General features: G+C 40.2%; 1 protein-coding gene across 6 annotated transcripts in view; it reads right to left on the reverse strand.

Moving 5' to 3' along the window:
* Positions 1–19,160, reverse strand: part of ITSN2 (intersectin 2) — a 165,580-nt gene that overhangs the window by 135,671 nt on the left and 10,749 nt on the right. The window lies entirely within an intron of this gene.

Genomic DNA, 19,160 nt, shown 5'->3' on the forward strand with positions numbered 1-19,160 from the left:
TGCACAGTCATTTAAACAAAGAAGCCATGAACTGGTATATACATGTGGTCAAAGTTTCTCACCAGAGAAGCTGGCTAACAAGCTGCCAAGAACTGTTACAGGATACCATTATCTTAGTGAATTTAGTGTGCTCAAGGATCTAGTCCCCAGCTTTGATGACTCAGAAATATGACTATCAGTATAACCACCAAAAGTAACTCACAAAAAACTGGCATATAAATCCAATTCATTTATTTACGAGAACTGACGAGATTTTCTTCCTCTAGGAAAACTATTTAATCTATCAAGTTTTAACCCGATCATTGTGTGGTGAGCAAAGGCAGTTAATTGTGATTAGGATGGTAAATGGCATCAAGCACCGACAGTCTGATACATCTGCCTACACAAAGATAAGCCAGGCCTGGGCAATAGGGAGGGGTAAACCTCCAACAGTACTTTGAATGGCACTGTAGGTTTCACTCTGACTCCCAGCTTTTCTGTTTCTTGCTATATGTTGCTACTATATACCATCCTCTCTCTGAGTGTACATTATTTCTTTAGATGTTAATAAGCTTTACTGCAATGAAGCTTTAAAACTGTTACCACACTTAAGATTTCAGTTGTCACCCTACTCTTCCTGGGAAGGAAGAAATTTTATCCATGTCCAAGTGGGGTTTCTTCATTCCTTTCTCAGAAGGTAAGCTCTAGGTATTAAAGTTGCTTACTACACAGAAAAATGCCAAAACTACGGTGGGATGGTCAGGAACTCCTAAAGGAGGTACTGTGTTGAGTCTTAAAAGATGAGTAAGAATTAGTTATAATTATAATGTTAAGAACCTTGGACTTGAAACTGGTGCTGACAGGAATTTTGAAAGGTTTTAAAGAGTGACACCAATAGATTTCACTTTATACAGACAAACAATTGTAAAGAATAAGGACAAGACTAAAGCAGGAAGTTCAGCCAGGGCAGAGATGAGAACAATATTTGGCACCTGATTTAGGACCCTGGCAGCAGGGACAGAGAAGATGGAATAAACTGGAAAAGCAGTGAAGAGCTCAAAACAAGCAGAACTCTGTGGCTCTTTGAATATGAGGGATTATGGAATAAAAAAGTAATCAGAGATGACTACCAGAATTATAGTTTGTGAGAGTTGGTGAATTGTGATATAGCTAGCTTTAAAAATGAACACAGAAGGAAGTCCCGTAAATCAAGTTATGACTACAACTTCCTCAAATACAGAAATACTGCAAAGAAATATAATATTTTTACTTCCTCAATTTTAAATCATAAGTATTATTAAAACAAAATAAGCTATATGCCTGAAAACAAACTGTCTACTTAGCAGATACGTAGCAGCAAGGGCCCTTATTTATTAGTTTTCTGTGACTGAGACCATTTTAAAATGTGGGAGAAAACCCACCATTGCAAATAATGCATTTTATAACTGCATAATAGCATGTGAATTACTAAAGATGGCTCTAATAACAGAAAGACCAATGAGGAACGGGATCCCACAGACACAAGGCCTAATCAGTTAGATCTAGGTCTAAACCTTACAAATCATCTATCGGTCTAGAACCATTTGCGGGTTATCATGTATTCTGCAAATACAAAAGAATGCCAAATAGGGACCCGTTTAAGAAGAGGCGAGAACAAACCTGGACTGACCAAATCCTGCACACCACTGCAACCTGAGCCCAGCCCCTGGCCACCACCACACCCAAGAGAAAGGCTGGAGGGGATGCTAAAGAAGACAATGCCAAGGTGAAGGACAAACCACAGGGAAGATCCGTGAGGTTGTCTGCTAAACCTGCTCCTCCAAAGCCAAAGCCCAAGCCTAAAATGGCTCCTGTAAAGAAGGGAGAAATGTACCAGAGGGAAAAAGGGAAAAGCTGATGCTGGCAAGGAGGGGAATAACCCTGCAGAAAATGGAGATGCCAAAACAGACCAGGCACAGAAAGCTGAAGGTGCTGGAGATGCCAAGTGTAGTGTATACACTTTATAATTGTGTACTTCTGATGACTGTACAGTTTGAAATAGTATTTTTTAATCAAGTTTTATAAAAATGCAGAATATTTTCCTTTTTTTTTTCTGAGACTTAGTTTCACTCTTGTTGCCCAAGCTGGAGTGCAAAGGCAGGATCTCGGCTCACTACAACCTCCGCCTCCCAGGTTCAGCAATTCTGTCTCAGCCTCCCGAGTAGCTGGCATTACAGGCGCGTGCCATCACACCCAGCTAATTTTTTGTATTTTTAGTAGAAACGGGGTTTCACCATGTTAGCCAGGCTGCTCTCCAACTCCTGACCTCAGGTGATCCGCCTGTCTTGGCCTCCCAAAGTGCTGGAATTACAGGTGTCAGCCACTGCACCTGGCCAGCTTTTTTTTTTTTTAAGCTATGTTGTTAGCACACAGAAAGAACATTTCATTGTTGGTTTTGGGGGAAGGGCCATATGTCACTAAAAGAATTAGTCCAAAGCTGGACTAATGTTGGGAAAACACTTTTCCCTTCTAGTTTTGAGAGACTTCCTTCCTCTTGGCTCCCAGGAGGAGGGATTCCCTGACTTTGACACACATGGCCACCTTGGCACAAAAGCCTTAGGGTATGGAAAAACAAATCTGTCTTTATGTCCTCTTCTCCCTTTCCATCTTTCAGCATAGACTTAACTCCCTTAAACTCAGACATCTGTTGGAACCTGACCCCCAATCGTTAGTTACCAGTGTGTCAAGCAATCTGGACTTTCCAGTGATGCCCCTGAGATGGCACCTGTCAAAAGAGCAGTAGTTCCATTCCTAGATTGTGGATATTCAGATAAATTCTGCCATTTTCATTTCACTTCCTGAAAGTCAGGGTCGGCTCGTGAAAAGTTGTTAAACAATATGCTAAATGTGAAATGGCAACCCGCATTCTAAATGTTCCCTGTTCAGAGCATCATTGGGTTTTAGAGTGGCTTTCTGATTTTTGGTAGTCTACTGAAGAAGAGAATTTGAAAGTTGTTGCGGCCAGGTGCGGTGGCTCACACCTGTAATCCCAGCACTTTGGGAGGCCAAGGCTGGCAGACCACCTGAGGTCAGGAGTTGGAGACCAGCCTGGCCAACATGTAAAACCCCGTCTCTACTAAAAATACAATATTACCTGGGCATGGTGGCTCCCAGCTACTCGGGAGGCTGAGGCAGAAAAATCACTTGAACCCAGGAGGTGAAGGCTAGAGTGAGACAACATCGCGCCACTGCACTTCAGCCTGGGTAACAAGAGCAAAACTCCATCTCAAAAGAGAGGAAAGAAGAGAAGAGAAGAGGAAGGGAAGGGAAGAGGAAGGGAAGAGGAAGAGGAAAGGAAGAGGAAGGGAAGAGGAAGGAAAGGGAAGAGGAAGGGAAGGGAAACAAAGAAACAAAGAAAGAAAGAAAAGAAAGGAAGGAAGGAGAGAGAGAGAAAGAAAGAAAGAAAGAAAGTTAGTTGTATATTGTTAATGATTATCTGCCCATGTCCTGCCTAAAATGTCATGTTTATGGAAATTATCTTTAATAAAGTTGGATATAGTTTAGCTTGGAAAGAAAAAAAAAAGAATGCCAAATAGTAGATGCTCAATAATCACAGGCATAATTCTGAAATAAAGCCTGAGAATGAACCAAATATTAATAATATTACTGGCAATAAGGACCAATCCCTTCGATAAAGCTGAAGGTACCAATATTACAGAATGTTTATCATCTGGTACGTGGAATTTAGCCACCCATGCATATAGGTACCATATTATATGTAACATTTATGTTGTATGTAACATTTGATTAACTGTGGTAACATCTAAATATGGTAGTATATTTTGTTGGCACCAATAACCTTTTAAAACATATCATTTTGAGTATGTTTTAAATAACATACCTGAAATCCCACGCCTGTAATCCTAGCACTTTGGAAGGATGAGGCGGGCAGATCACCTGAGGTCTGGAGTTCGAGACCAGCCTGACCAACGTGGAGAAACCCTGTCTCTACTAAAAATACAAAATTAGCCGGGTGTGGTGGCACATGCCTGTTATCCCAGCTACTTGGGAGGCTGAGGCAGGAGAATCACTTGAACCCAGAAGGTGGAGGTTGTATTGAGGCGAGATCGCACCACCATTGCACTCCAGCCTGGGCAACAAGAGCGAAACTCCGTTTCCAAAAAAAAAAAAACAAAAAAAAAAACTATTACATTTATATTGTCTCTGCTCCGTTGTGGAATAATTACCTAATGCTTAACAATTCTACTGGTCTATTTGCAGAGTAGTACTTGAATAATAATCATAATTGAAATTCTGAAAATGCAACAGATACCAAAAACTTTTACATTTTTCAAAAACCAATTAATAAGTTAACATGTACTATTTATCATTAATTCAATACACTTCTGTTGATCACAGTAGATGTACTGTGTCATGCTGACTATTCATTGCAAATCTAGTATGTTTCAGGTTCTGCACAAGAAGCTTCAGACACTGAGGAGCTTGTAGACTTATCTACCAGGTGCCAGGTACTACTAAGCATCTTTGATAATACTGATACTCCTCTCACAATATCCCTCCAAGGCAGATGATACTGTACTCATTTCACAGAAGAAACTGAAGAGGTTAAATTACTTGCCCAAATTCAGTATGTCATGAAGCCAGAATGCAATCCCAAGCCTATCTAATTCTAAAGTCCATGAACTTCCCATGGGCTTTATCTGCCTCTTCCTCTCTTAAATGGAGATAATGTGTCACAGGTTCCTGAAAACATCAGGACAACTTACTGTTATCACATTTGTCCAGGAGCAGAAAAACAAGCCAGAGATGACTCTCAACACACGGGACAGCATCAATCACATACATAAATTAGGGAGTGCAAATTGTTTCTTATCTCTTGGTATAACTCTCTGAAAGGAAGAAAAAGGTAACTAGCATCTCCCGGGTATATGACTGGTGCCTGTTTCAGGCAAGTGCAACTGAAGTCAGCATTAAACAAATACCCCTTTCTACTCCACAGGGGATGATGACATGTAGTGACAGGCAATTTTGGCAAATTTGCAGTCATCATATATTTGGAACACTGCTAATTATGTATGGTTTTTAGAATATTCATATGATTTTCCTGCTCATTAAAAATTAATGGAGAACTACTATTGTAACCTTTGTAGAAACCAAGAAAATATACTGAGTAAATAGTAGGCATAAGGCAAAGAATACTGCTTCAATTTAATTAAGATTCAGATGCAACTTGGAGTAACTGCCAAACGTACTTCGGACAATGTAGAAAATACATTCACATTAAGACAGAAAAAAGTAGAAATGCTAGAACAAAAGCAGGAAATCCTTCTTTTACAAAGGGTCAGTAAGACTCAGAAAAAAAAAGTCATAGCCATTATAAGTGAAAAGTCACTTAATTAAGGTTGAGGGTTCTGTTTTGTTTTTTAGACAAAGTCTTGTTCTGTCGCCCAGGCTGGAGTGCAGTGGCACAATCTCGGCTCACTGCAACCTCCGCCTCCTGGGTTCAAGCGATTCTCCTGCCTCAGCCTCCCAAGTAGGTGGGACTACAAGCACACGCCACCACACCTGGCTACTTTTTTTATTTTTAGTAGAGATGGGGTTTCACCACGTTGGCCAGGCTGGTCTCCAACTCCTGACCTCAGGTGATCTGCTCGTCTCAACTTCCCAAAGTGCTGGGATTACAGGCATGAGCCACCTTGCATGACCAAGGTTGAGGTTTTTGTTTGTTAAGAAGCACAGTTACAGAAAGAATTACATGGCCAGGAGAGGTGGCTCACACCTGTAATCCCAGTTCTTTGGGAGGTCAAGGTGGGCGGATCACCTAAGGTCAGCAGTTCAAGACCAGCCTGACCAACATGGAGAAACCCTGTCTCTACTAAAAATTCTAAAATTAGCCAGGCATGGTGGCACATGCCTGTAATACCAACTACTTGGGAGGCTGAGGCAGGAGAATCACTTGAACCTGGGAGGCAGAGGTTGCGGTGAGCTGAGATTGCGCCACTGCACTCCAGCAGCCTGGGCAACAAGAACAAAACTCCATCTCCAAAAAAAAAAAAAAAAAAAGAATTACAATTATTATTTAGTCTAAAACCCTCAATTTTCAAGATGGGAAAACTAGAGACTCGTAAAAGATCACAAGTTAGTAGCAAAGGTCTCAGAAACCACATCTCTGATGTACATGTCCGGTGCTCTGGTTGTTTTATTTTAAGACAGGGTATCACTCTGCCATGCAGGCTGGAATGCAGTGGTGCTATCTCGGTTTACTGAAATCTCTACCACCTGGGCTCAAGCGATCTGCCCATCTCAGCCTCCTGAGTAGCTGGAACTACTAGGCTAGGCTAATTTTTTAATTTTTTCAACCATGCTAGGCTAATTTATTAATTTTTTTGTAGAGATGAGACCTCACTACATTTCCCAGGCTGGTCTCCAACTCCTGGGCTCAAGTGAACCTCCCACCTTGGCCTCCCAAAGTGCTGGGATTACAAGCGAGAGCCACTGTGTCCAGACTTCTAGTGCCTTTTTTCTTTTTTTTTCCTGAGAGAGTCTTGCTCTATTCCTCAGGCTGGAGTGCAGTAGTGTGATCTTGGCTCACTGCAACCTCCGCCTCTCAAGTTCAAGTGATTCTCATGCCTCAGCCTCCCGAGTAGCTGGGATTACAGGGTCTGCCACTATGCCTGGCTAATTTTTGTATTTTTAGTAGAGATGGGGTTTCTCCATGTTGCCCAGGCTGGTCTCGAACTCCTGATCTCAGGTGATCCACCCACCTCAGCCTCCCAAAGTGCTGGGATTACAGGCATGAGCCACTGCGCCTGGCCCAGTTCTCTGTTTTTAAAAGTTTTTCAACTTGCCCACTCATATCACCTGGGATATTTACTAATTGTACAGTATGAATACAAGCTAAATAAATGTTCTTGCCTCAGACCCTTCCACACAGCTACTAGTTTTTTTGTAAAGCACTCATTAATGTCCCTTTCCTGCTTAGAAAATCTTCCACTGATTACAAGTTAAAGTCCAAACTTCTTAATATGAAATATGACCCTCTTCAGTATCTCACACTTTATCACATTCTCTAAGCACTTTCCATTTTCCTAAGTCCTAAGTATGCCAACCTGTTTTGAAACAGTGACTTTTTTTCTCTCCTCTACTCCTTCACAAAGAGTTGTTCCCTTTGTCATGGTCATCACACTTTCTTCTCATTCAATTCCCAATTCAAATGTTATCTTTTCTTTGAAAGACTTCTATCCTCCCAGGCAGTTAGTCACTATCTCCTATGTATGTCCATACACTTGTTTACACAATAAACTCATTTATCACACTGTATTTCAATTTCACGATTGCCTGTTTCACATGTCCTGGGCAGAGACCATTTTTATTTACTTCCATATGCCTCATTTCTAAACCAGATCTTCCAGAGAAAACATTTGATAAATATTTGCTGAACAAATGAATTGGGTAAATAATATGGTTGAGACACCAAAAAAAGAAGTGAATAAGGCAAGCAGGAAGAAGCAATGATGAAATGAATATACAGAAAAGAAACCAATAGGAAGCAGAACAGGCTCTAACCTACTTCCATTGAACTCTGCAGAAATCAGAGTTGTGTAAGATGGCTCTCCTGTAACTTAGCTTTTCTTTCTTTCAAATATACTTTTAAGGAAAGATTTATTTCCCATTGAATTCTGAATGTTTTTTATTGAGAGTGAGGAAGGTGGCTCGGGTTTTGTCATTACTTCATGATCCAATATTTTGAATCATTTTTATTAAATAAATTTGACTAACAGTCTGACATTCAAAAGCACAATCATCAATTTCCTGCAGAGAGAGAGAGAGAGTGTGTGTGTGTGTGTGTGTGCGCGCGCGCGCGTGTGTGTGTGTGTGCGTATTTTTGGAGGTGGGGGTGGGAGGACACAGTCTCAATCTACAGCCCAGGCTGGAGTGCAGTGGCGTGATCTCGGCTCACTGTAACCTCCGCCTCCTGGGTTCGAGTGATTCTCCTGCCTCAGCCTCCCAAGTAGCTGGGATTACAGGCGCACATCACCATGCCCAGCTAATTTTTTGTATTTTTAGTAGAGACGGGGTTTCGCCATGCTGGCCAGGCTGGTCTCAAATTCCTGACCTTGTGATCTGCCTACCTCAGCCTCCCAAAGTGCTCAGATTACAGGTGTGAGCCACCACACCTGGCCTTTTTTTATTTTTATTTTTTTATTTTAAGAGACATGGTCTTACTACATTACTCAGGCTGGACTTAAACTCCTGAGTTCAAGAGATCCTCCTGCCGCCTCAGCCTCCCAAGTAGCTGGGACTACAGGTGCGCACCACTGCGCCCGGCTTCCTTCAGGTATATTTTATAAAACTTTCTCTAGTGTCTCTGCCACTCCCAGCATGTACTAGGTATACACAGCCAACTTCCAAACTATACTTACTGATTAGTTGAGAAAAATGTTCCTGCCTCATTTAGTTCCCAAGGAGATCAAGGTCAGTTCTATATGAATGTAAACCAAAAATAAAATTCTAAGGCCCCCCAACCATCTGATGGACTTCCTTCTTGTCCAGGGCACTGTTAAAAGTTTAATCTGAGGCTGGTTCAGGCCGTGATGGGAAGTGGGGATCAAACATGCCTCATTAAACCTCTCTTGGCATTAACATCAACACAAACTTAGTCTGATAAGAAGCATTTACAATCTATCCTCTCAGAAGCCTGCTACTCAGAGGCTTCATCTCACGCCTGTAATCCCAGCACTTTGGGAGGCCGAGGGGGGTGAATCACGAGCTCAGGAGATTAAGACCATCCTGGTTAACACAGTGAAACCCCGTCTCTATTAAAAATACAAAAAAATTAGCCAGGCGTGGTGGCATGCACCAGTAGTCCCAGCTACTCGGGAGGCTGAGGCAGGATAATCGCCTGAACTCAGGAGGCAGAGGTTGCAGTGAGCCGAGATCATGCCACTGCACTCCAGACTGGGCAACAAAGTGAGACTCCATCTCAAAAAAAAAAAAACACTTTGGTCTTTATAACTTCTTATCATCGTAACCCCGTCTTTTTCTTTCTATTGATACCAGGTCTTTAGATAAACTCAACCAATTGTCAACCAGAAAATTTTTAAATCTACCTATAAACTGGAAGCCCACTCCCTCTTCAAATTGTCCCACCTTTCTGGACAGAACCGATGTATTTCTTAAATGTATTTGATTGAAGTCTCTTGTCTCCCTAAAATGTATAAAAACAAGCTGTACCCCAACCACCTTAGGCACATGCTCTCAGGACCTCCTGAAGGCTGTGTCACAGGTCTTGTCACTCATATTTGGTTTGGAATAAATCTCTTCAAATATTTTAGAGGGTTTGGTCCTTTTCATCAACACGAGAAGGGCTGGAGCAAAATTACCTACTACTTTATAGTTTCTGCAGTAAGATCAAATTTACAGAATACATATATTCCCTACCTATGCATTCATTCTTTCATTCTACCATTCATTTATTCATCAAACATGAATGGTCATTATAATTAAGGGATTTGGCCAGGTGCAGTGGCTCACAGCTATAATCCCAACAACTTGAGAGACCAAGTTGTTGGAAGGAGGATTGATGAGGCCAGGAGTTCAAAAACAGCCCAGGCAACATAGCAAGATTCCCTTCTTTACAAAAATAATAATAAAGGGATGTGGGGAATGTCATAAGAACTCAGAAAACAGAACAAACACTACTTGAGAGGTAAATCAAAGTAAGGTACATGTAATCAAGGAGGTAATATTTGTGTAAGAATTATCTAACATGAGATCGGGGGCAAACTGAGTGAACTCCAAGTGTCCTTGGAGTGAATGACATTGTACAGTGTGCAGATAGGCTCTGTTATAAAGAAAGGAAGTTTCTGAACCTGAGAGAAGGACTAGTTAAAAGAAGGAACGCACAAGAGCCAATATAACAACAAAACCACTCCTATTCAAAAACTGTGTGATTTGAGAGTGATATAATTTCAAAGAAGTCACTTCATCTTAAGAGATACAAGAGGCCAGGTGTGATGGCTCACAACCATAATCCCAGCACTTTAGGAGGCCAAGGCAGGCAGATTGTTTGAGTTCTGGCAACACAACAAAACCCCATCTCTACAAAAAAATACAAAATTAGCTAGGTGTGGTGGTGCATGCCTGTAGTCCCAGCTACTCAGGAGGCTGAGGTGGGAAGATTGCTTGAAATTGGGAGGCAAAGGTTGCAGTGACCTGAGATTGCGCCACTGCACTCCAGCCTGGACAACACAGTGAGACTCTGTCTCAAAAGAAAGAGTTAAAAGAGACCTTTAGAAACCCAGGAGTCTTCAAATTATGCTCCTTGGAGTTCTAAAAGTTTAAAGGAGGTACAACAAAGGTGGGGTAGGGAGGAAAGGGGGAAGATTAGAAGGTTAGTTGAGCTACTCTTAACTTCAATGAGAGTAGCTCTGCTTTTGTGTTATATATTGAGACGTCTCCATAAGATTTCATCTGATTTTTTTTAAGAGATAAATGACAACATACTGAATTCCATACTTTTTATTTCAGAAACAACTAAATAGGTCAGTTGTGGTTCATGGCTCAGGCCTGCAATCCTGGCACTTCAGGAGGCCAAAGTGGGAGGATCACTTGAGCCCAGGAGCTCAAGACTAGCCTGGGCAACACAGGGAAACTCTTTGTCTACAAAAAATTTAAAAATTAGTTGGGTATGGTGGCACAAACCTGTAGTTCTAGCTACTCAGGAGGCTGAGACGAAAGGATCATTTGAGCCCAGGAGTCAAGGTTACAATGAGCTATAATTGCAACACTGCACTCCAGCTTGGGTGACAAAGTGAGACAGTATCTCTAAAACAAAATAATGTAAAAAAACAAATAGAAGCCAAAGCGATAAAGTAAGTAACCAAGATCACACAATTTAAGAAAAACAGTAAGTCATGCTATTGATCTTGGACATCACTGTGTAAGTCACGGAGAGTCAGTATTTAAAACACAGTATTAAGTTGAATGTACTTGGCAGGGCGCGGTGGCTCATGCCTATAATCCCAGCATTTTGGGAGGCCAAGGCAGGCAGATTGCTTGAAGTCAGGAGACCAGTCTGGTCAACATGGTAAAACCCTATCTCTACTAAAAATACAAAAATTAGGCATGGTGGGTAGCACCTGTGAGGCAGGAGAATAATAGCTTGAACCTGGGAAGTGGAGGTTGCAGGGAGCCAAGATAGCACCACTGTCCTCCAGACAACAGAGCAAGATTTCCTCCCAAAAAATAAATAGGAGAGGCCGGGTGGGGTGGCTCACGCCTGTAATCCCAGCATTTTGGGAGGCCAAGGTGGGCACATCACCTAAGGTCAGGAGTTTGAGACCAGCCTGACCAAAACAGAGAAACCTGTCTGTACTAAAAAATATAAAATTAGTCAGGCATGGTGGCACATGCCTGTAATCCTAGCTACTCAGGAGGCTGAGGCAGGAGAGTCGCTTGAACCTGGGAGGTGGAGGATGCGGTGAGCCGATTGCGCACTGCACTCCAGCCTGGGCAACAAGAGTGAAACTCTATCTCAAAATAAATAAATAAATAAATAAATAGGAGAAAAGATAAGGTTAAGGAAAGGAAGGCAGAGTTATTATAAGGCTTTACTTCTTAGGTGACAGAACAAAACTATTTTTAGACAAAAAAAAGAAAGATAGATTTAATTTACAAAAAGGAGATGGAAGAGAAGTTACCTAACCCAAGTTATGGCCAGAAAAAGAAGTAGTAGACAGCTCTAGAACACAAAGTTGGAACCTGGGACAGATATTTCTGGCTCTGAGAATAAAATTCAGGAAGGGCAGTAAGAATGAACGAAGGCATATATAAATTTAGACACAGAAGAAAGAGCAGTTGAGAAAGTACAGGTTTTTTTTTTTTACCATTTTTCTTTTCTTTTTTAGATATATACCTTTTTGAGATAGTCAATGTTGTCTAGGCTGGAATACAGTGGCATAATCATGGCTCACTGCAGCCTCATCCTCCCAGGCTCAAGTGATTCTCCTACCTCAGCTTTTCAAGTAGATGGGACCACAGGAGCATGCTGCCAAATCCAGCTAATTTTTTAAAACTTTGTATAGAGGTGCAATCTCCCTGTGTTGCCCAGGCTGGTCTTGAACTCCTGAGCTCAAGTGATCCTCCCACTTCAGCCTCTCAAGGCAAGCTTTCTTTGTCTCTCTTCTTTAGGCTCAGACAATAGTTCAAAGGGTGAGCTAGAGATGGACTACTTCATCTCCTGGGCCCTCAAGTGTTTAAGCAAAAATTTCTCTCCTCTTCAAGCCAAAAAAGATAAAGACACATGCAAATCAGTTCCCATGACTCAACCAGATATGTGCATTTCAACTTGCATTCAAATTAGCTTAGGCTCTACACATCAAAACATTTGTTAAAATGAATGAATTGTGAAGGAAAACATTCTAAGCAGAGGTTACGGTGTGAGCAAAAGCAGAGTAACTAGTGGTCTGGAAAAACAGAAGAATACTTATTCACATGAAACAGTGGAGGGCTGGCCTGGCGCAGTGGCTCATGCCTGTAATCCTAGCACTTGGGAGGCCAAGGCAGGTGGATCACCTTCAGCTCAGAAGTTCAAGACAAGCCTGGGCAACATGGCGAAACCCTGTCTCTACCAAAAATACAAAAAAATTAGCCAGGAATGGTGGCATGAGCCTGCGGTTACAACTACTCTGAAGGTTGTGGAAGGAGGATTGCTTGAGGCTGTGAGGTGGAGATTGCAGTGAGTCAAGATTGTGCCATGGTACTCCAGCCTGGGTGATAGAGTGTGACCCTATCTCAAAAAAAAAGGCTAATAACAATGCAAGGAACCATACAATAGATTAAAAAAAAAAAAAAAAAAAAAGTAAGTACTATGTTAACGCCTAGCTGATACAACTGTCAATTAGCACAAGATCCTTGAAACAACCTGAAAAATTAAACATTTAAAAAAGTGTAACAGAAAGTGAAAGTTGATTACCAAGAAAATAATCATTAGCCATTTTGAATAGATGGTTCCAGATATTTCCTATTTATACACTAACAAATCCCACTTTTACAAAAATGAAGTTATACTTAATTGTTCTGCTTTTTTCATGTTACTAACTTTTCACAACCACAATTAATGCTACAATAAACATTCTTCATACACGTATGTAAATATAGGTCTGTGGACAGATATGTGCTTCCAAAAATAAATTCTAGAAGTGGAAGTAGCAGGTTACAGCATATGAACATTGTAATTTTAGTAGATATTATCAAACAGCCTAAATTGGACTTTACCTATAAAGTCTCTCAATACAGGCTGATAGCATAATACCAATAAGATGGGGGTTAGAGACACAACCCTCTAACTCTGACTTAATTCAGAAAGACATTTTAGAGTACTTATACCAGTAATATACTCCATTTCCTTTAAGTAATTTTGCACAAACATTATTTCCCTTAATTAAGCTTTCCTCTCCAAACAAATGTTATTTATAAGTACATGTTCCACAGAAATCTCAAACACAAAAAATTTACTGAGCAGACAGTACAGACAGGGGAGGAGGGGGAACCTGAAGACCCAGTCCTGACTACCACAGTTAACAGTTTGGTATTTGTTTTTCCAGATTTATTTCATGCATTATAAACAAATATGTTATTTTTCAAACCCAAATAAAATTATGCTAGTCAATTAATAGTATATTTTTTATCATACATATTATAGATATCCTTCAATAGCAATATATAGTACATCAATCATATCCTTTTAAATAGGTGTACAGCATTTTATTATATGGATGTACCAGAATTTTTTTTAGCTATCTTCCTTTGGTGGACATTAAGATGGTTTCCAGTTTTTCGCTTAACAAATCATACTACTTTGAACATCCTCATGTATATACTGAGTATTTAGGCAGGACAATACTTCTAGAAGGGGAATTACTGGGTATCAAGTTGCTTTCCAAAAATTTATTAATAATATCATTTTATATTCCCATTGGTATGTAAACATACTTGTTTCTGTATAATCTTGCCAATATCTGGTATAAACAATTATTTTATACATTGCCAACTTGAATGTAAAATTTTTTTTTAAATTTCATTTCTCTGATTAGGTAACTCACCATTTTTCATATATCTATCATGTATATTTCTCCTATGAATTACTTATTCATTATTTTGCTTATTTTCTTTTTTTTTTTTTTTGAGATGGAGTTTCACTCTGTTGCCCAGGCTGTAGTGCAGTGGCGCAGTCTCGGCTCACCACAACCTCCACCTCCCAGGTTCAAGCAATTCTCGTGCCTCAGCCACCCAAGCACCTGGGATTACAGGCATGTACAACCACACCTGGCCAATTTTGTATTTTTAGTAGAGATAAGGTTTCACCATGTTGGTCAGGCTGGTCTGGAACTCCTGGCCTCCAATGATCCACCCGCCTTGGTCTCCCAAAGTGCTGGGATTACAGGCATGAGTCATCAAGCTCAGCCTATTTTGCCCATTTTCTATAGCATGCTGTTCAATGGAAATACAACACAAACTACATATGTAATTTCAAATGTTCTAGTAGCCACATTTTAAAAAGTCAAAAAAGGCCAGGTGCAGTGGCTCATGCCTATAAATCCAACACTTTGGGAGGCTTCGAGGTGGGTGGATCACTTGAGGTCAGGAGTTCAATACCAGCCTGGCCAACATGGTTAAAACCCCATCTCTACTAAAAATATTTGCTGGGTGTGGTGGTGGGTACCTGTAATCCCAGCTACTTGGGAGGCTGAGGCAGGAGAATCGCTTAAACCTGGGAGGCAGCAGAGGTTGCAGTAAGCCCAGATCACACCAGTGCATTCTAACCTGGATAAACAGAGTAAGACTTCATCTCAAAAATAAAAAAATAAAAAGTAAAAATAGACAGGTAAAATCCGTGTTAATATATTTTATTTAGCTTATATCTAAATATCATCTCAATATATGATCAGTATAAAAATTCTTAAAACATTTTACATTTTTGTACTGTCTTCAAACTCCAGATTTTGCACTTATTATACACTTAGAGTACTTCTCAATATAGAACTAGCCACATTTCAAGTGCTGATTAACTACATGTTGCTAAAGGGTACTGTATGGGATAGTTCTATAGCATCTTTATATGTGAGAGTGCATATTTCCCCCATTTCAGCCTTTTGTTTCCCTATAATTTTTATTGTACAAATAATTCAAAAGCAAAGGCTTCAAATAATGTACAATTATGAAGAACAAAACATGACAGTCACTGTTTATTACCCCACTAACAGTACCATTTCCAAGATAACCATATTAGCCATTTGACATATATTCTCACAGCCTATTTTTACATATTGTATAAATGTATATATACCCATATATATTTTACAGTGTCTTAACCTTCTTTTAAGATAATACCCATCAGAAATACTATATTCTTTTTAATTCTACATAACATTCAACAGGACAGATAGATCAAAATTTATTTTTTAATATACATGTAATATATTTATATTCTCATTGTAAAAAACTTAAAACATACAAATAAAGCAAATTTCTTTTGACCACCCTTCCCGATTGGTCTCTTAAAATACCCAATGTTAACAACATGACCTGTAACCACGGATCTTTTTCTATGCATTATAATAATAAATATATTAATAGATAGTAAGCTTTTACCTATAACATAGGCTATAAATGCTTTTAATCTAGCTTGTTTGCCTTTTAATTTTAGGTTATCTTTCATCATACCAATTTAAATTTATCAATCTTTCCTTTATGATTAGTGAGTGTCTTGTCATACAAAGAAAGGCTTGTGTCATACAAGGTCTTATACCAGAAAATTGTCCTATACTTTATTCTAGTAGCTCTATGATTTAGGGGTTTTATGTAGATATTTGATCTATGTGGAATTTATTTTGGAGTGAAGAAATGGATATGAGTTCAAATTGTTTGCTCTACCCTTTTACCATCACCACTTGCAATATCTAGCAGTGTCTACCTACTTATCTCTATGACCCCTAAGACTGTATCCCAGCCTATAAAGATGGAAAAGTAGAAGGGTAGAGTACAGGCTGGGCGCGGTGGCTCACACCTGTAATCCCAGCACTTTGGGAGGCCAAGGCGGGTGGATCACGAAGTCAACAGATCAAGACCATCCTGGCCAACATGGTGAAACCCCGACTCTACTAAAAAAATACAAAAATTAGCTGGCCATTGTGGCGTGCACCTGTAGTCCCAGCTACTTGGGAGGCTGAGGCAGGAGAATTGCTTGAACCCAGGAGGCGGAGGTTGCAGTGAGCCAAGATTGCGCCACTGCACTCCAGCCTGGCGCCAGTGACAAAACAACATTCTGTCTCAAAAAAAAAAAAGGTCGAATACAGCACGAAAAGGAGGGCGAGGGATTAACTACAGAGAGAAAAAACTGGACAAATCCTACTTCAGCCAGGTGATTAAGGTCAACATCAATAGTCATAAAGCATGCAGACAGTATGTGCTCTTGATAAAATGAAAGTAGCATTTTGCCTTTGTGATCTTCCTCCTAAAAATTCAGTAACTTAGACCAAGCATGACAAATCATCAAATTCCAATATACCTACAATATATTTATATATCTCCTACAGTATCTGTCCAGTAACGTCTCAAAACTGTCAAAAAAAAAGTCATCAAAAACAAGGAGTCTAAGGAACTGTCACAACCAAGAGGAGTCTAAGGAGTCATGACAGCTAAATGAAATGTGGTAACTTGGAACAGAACAAGGACATTAAGTAAACACTAAGGAAACTGAAATAATGCATAGACTTCGGTTAATAATAAATCAATATTGGTTCATTATTTCTAACAAATGTACCATACTGATATAAGATATTAATAATAGGGGAAACTATGTATGTGGTGCAAAAAGGGGTATATGGGAACTTGTTCTATCTGCTCCATTTTTCTGTAAATTTAAAACTGTTCAAAAAATAATAAAGTCTATCAATTTTATAAAAAGCAAATACCTCCAGAAGTAGAAGAGTACAGGTAGAGTAAACGTGTGCCTCTAATTTTGGCCACATTCATTAAGAACAAAATATCCACTTGATCCATATAGAAATTTATCTTAAGAAAATAATCTAAAGAAGGAAAATAGATTGCAAGGATGCATAGTACAGTTTTATCAATATTAGAAAAAATATAAATAAGCTAATTTATCTAAAAATAGAGAAAGAAGCAAAAATTTAAGTTATATTCACTCAGAATATTTACCTTTAAATGATAAATTCAAATCTATAGGAAATTTAAAATGTTTATAATATAACATAAATTTAAAAAAAAAAAATACAAATTGAAGGCCGGGCATGGTGGCTCATACCTGTAATCCTAGAACTTTGGGGAGGCCAAGGCAGGCATAACACCTGAGGCTGGGAGTTCAAGACCAGCCTGACCAACATGGAGAAACCCCCATCTCTCTAAAAATACAAAATTAGCCAGGCATGGTGCCACATGCCTGTAATCCCAGCTATTCAGGAGGCTGAGGCAGGAGAATTGCTTGAACCCAGGAGGCAGAGGTTTCAGTGACCTGAAATCACACCATTGCACTCCACCCTGGGCAAAAAGAGCAAAAACTCCATCTCAAAAAATAAAATAAAATAGAAACTGTATAGACTATGAATGCAAATTTGGGTTTTTCTTTTTTTAATTTTATATGAACCATACACCAAAATGTTAAGCAATTAAAAACAATTAAGGCTAAACATGGTGTCTAATGCTTGCAATCCTAGTGTTTTGGGAGGCCAATGCGGGAAGATTGTTTGAAGCCGGGAGTTCAAGACCAGCCTGGGAACACAGTGAGACCCCATCTCTACAAATAATTTTAAAATTAGCTGGGTGTGGTGGGTGATGTGCATCTGTAGTCCTAGCTGCTCAGGACACTGAGGTAGGAGGATCACTTGAGCCCAAGAGTTCAAGGTTACGGTGAGCTATGAACATGCGACTGAACTCTAGCCGGATGACAGTAAGACCTTATATCTATAAAAATAAATAAAAAGTAAAAGTAAAAAACAAAGATCTTAGTAAAGCTTTTACTCTTCAGTAAAGAGAAGCCTGTGGTAAACTTACAAACTTACAACTAGTTTTTCAAATACTATGAATTTCTTTCTTTCTTTCTTTCTTTTTTTTTTTTTTTGAGAAGGAGTTTCGCTCTTGTTACTCAGGCTGGAGTGCAATGGCAAGATCTCGGCTCACCGCAACCTCCGTCTCCTAGGTTCAAGCACTTCTCCTGCCTCAGCCTCCAGAGTAGCTGGGACTTCAGGCGTGCGCCATCATGCCCAGCTAATTTTTGTATTTTTAGTAGAGACAGGGTTTCACCATGTTGACCAGGATGGTCTCGATCTCTTGACCTCGTGATCCACCCATCTCGGCCTCCCAAAGTGCTGGGATTACAGGCGTGAGCCACCGCGCCCAGCCTCTTTTTTTTTTTTTTGAGACAGAGTCTCACTGTTACCCAGGCTGGAGTGCAGTGGCATGATCTTGGCTCACTGCAACCTCCGTCTCCCGGGTTCAAGCGATTCTCCTGCCTCAGCCTTCCAGGTAGATGGGTTTATGGACGCCCGCCACCACACCTGGCTAATTTTTGTATTTTTAGTTTCCCTATGTTGGCCAGGCTGGTCTCAAACTCCTGACCTCAGGTGATCCACTTACCTCGGCCTCCCAAAGTTCTAGGATTACAGGCATGAGCCACTGCACCTGGCCTAATACTATCAATTTCAATTTATATCAGTATCAGCAATGCCATTTTACAACCCAACAGCCAAGCACTTAGAGCCTTGCCTTTGTTTTTGTTTTTTGTTTTGTTTTGAGATGGAGTCTTACTCTGTTGCCTAGGCTGGAGTGCAGTGGCACGACCTCAGCTCACCGCAACCTCCACCTCCCAAGTTCAAGTGATTCTCCTGCCTCAGCCTCCCAAGTAGCTGGGATTACAAGTACCCACCACCATGTTCGACTAATTTTTTGTATTTTTAGTAGAGACAAGGTTTCACCATGTTGGCCAGGCTGGTCTCGAACTCCTGAACTCAAGTGATCCGCCCGCCTCAGCCTCCCAAAGTGCTAGGATTACAGACGTGAGCCACTGCACCCGGCCAGTCTTGTCTATTTTTTAGTCTATTATAAATGATAATAAGTAACAAGTCTCTTTTACTAAAAGCATTTAACTGAAATTACCATTT

This window comes from Aotus nancymaae, unplaced genomic scaffold (assembly GCF_030222135.1).
Source record: "Aotus nancymaae isolate 86718 unplaced genomic scaffold, 86718_ANA_hifiasm-v0.15.2.pri h1tg000057l, whole genome shotgun sequence".
Lineage (NCBI taxonomy): Eukaryota > Metazoa > Chordata > Mammalia > Primates > Aotidae > Aotus > Aotus nancymaae.